The sequence below is a fragment of the Galeopterus variegatus genome, unplaced genomic scaffold (genome assembly GCF_000696425.1).
Source record: "Galeopterus variegatus unplaced genomic scaffold, G_variegatus-3.0.2 Scaffold7954, whole genome shotgun sequence".
Lineage (NCBI taxonomy): Eukaryota > Metazoa > Chordata > Mammalia > Dermoptera > Cynocephalidae > Galeopterus > Galeopterus variegatus.
The window spans coordinates 126439-128164 of NW_007734065.1; positions in this window are offsets into that span (position 1 = coordinate 126439).

A 1726-nucleotide genomic window follows, 5' to 3' on the forward strand; every position below is an offset into this window, starting at 1 on the left:
GGGAAGAAACGCTCTCCTTGGCAGGCTCTTCTCTTCTGTCCTCCACTCCCTCCGTGGTGGGCTCCGGGCAGCACGGACTGGCCTGCTCATTTCTGGAGTTGGACTTGGGCCAGGACATCAGCCCACCTCTAGAGGCCTCACCAGTGGGGGGTGGTGAGCCCCACTGGCACCCACAGGGGGTCTTCTCCTGGACAACGTCCCAGGGGGCTCCCCGGCCTGTGGGAATTCTGGCCCTGCAGCTCACTGCTCGTCTCGTCCACCTGTCTCACCTGCTCTAGTGAGACCCAGATGAACCATGCAGGCTCTGGGCCTCACCTGCACTATGGACTAGGTCCACCATTCACGCGAGCCCCCAGCAGGGCCAGCACACAAAGGACACCTCAGGCTCTGGTCCCACATGGTGCCCCTCAGGCCAGAAGTAGCACTCAGGGGGCACAGCCTAGTGGTAAAAATATTTAATTAAGTGCCAACCTGAGTTTTCACATAAAAATCCTGATCTCCACTAATCAGCCCTGTCTGGCTGCTGCCCTGTGAATAGTGTGTTCTGAAGACACCCTGGCCTCACCTGCTGTGCCCACTCTTAAGCTCACCAACTCCTGTGGCCTCTGATCATCCCCTAAGACAGTCCAATCCTCCAGTTTTAAAGAAAGAACCAAGACCCACAGAGGTGTGGCTTCAGCAGCAGGGCTGGGAGGATGACAGGGACAACCTCGCAGCCTCTGTGTGGTGGGCTCTCTTCCCTTCAGCCTGGACAGCCTGGCGGGGCACTGCCTGCCACCTCCCTGGGCCTCCATGTCCTCTGAAATCAAGTGTAGCCCCTGAGCATGTGGCCTCAGGACCAGCAGGGTCCCTCCAGAGGGACGGGGAGCCCTTGATCAAAGCTCCTGGGATCTCTGCCCTGGGCAGCTCTCCTCCCTGGAAGTGGACAAGCTATTTCCAGGCAGGACCTGCTGCAGTGGCCTCAGGGCAGAGGCAGAGTCTGAGGGCCCAGGGGTCAGGATCATCTGAACCAAATCCTTCCTCCACTGGGAGCAGCCCCCAGCTCACATCAGGGGAGGGGATCTGGGGACAGGGGCCTCCAGCTGTGCCGGGTGCAGTTAGGGAGGGGCGGAGGGGCTGCTCATGGGTATCCCCTGGCTCTGCCTGGCTGGGGTGGGTGGTGGGCAGTCCCTCTTTCCCCGTGACTGTGAGCCCCAGGCAGTCTGCCACTGCACTCGATAAAGGGGCTACTTCGTAAAGGTTGAGAAACCAGAAGCAAAGATGAGCAGATTTTGAAAAAAACAAAGCTGGAGCCATGTTCAGGTCAGCACTCTAGGGATCTGGGGAGCTCCTACTGGGGGTGCTGATCTAGTCCCCACAGGCCACCCACCTGCGGGGGCTTCCCGGTGAGCTCCCTCCAGCAGTGCCAGCTTTCCCCTAGGGCCGCATGTAAGCCATCAAGGGTCATGGGCACCCCCCCCACTGTCGGAGCCTGCTGGGGAGGGTGGGCCCAGGGGAGCAACAGGGAGCGGGTGAGGCTGAGGCTTTTCGGGCCATCCCAGCCTGCTGAAGCAGGAAACAGCTGGCTCTGAGAGGGCCAGGAGGGTGGCTGGGCGGCTCAACCACAGGCGGCCAGACCCTTGGGCTCAGTCCTACTGAGGGTCCCATCTCATACCCCACCCAAAGCCCCCTCAGCTGAGTTTACCCAGTGAGGGCTCTCTAGACCACAGGCAGCAACAACTGGCAA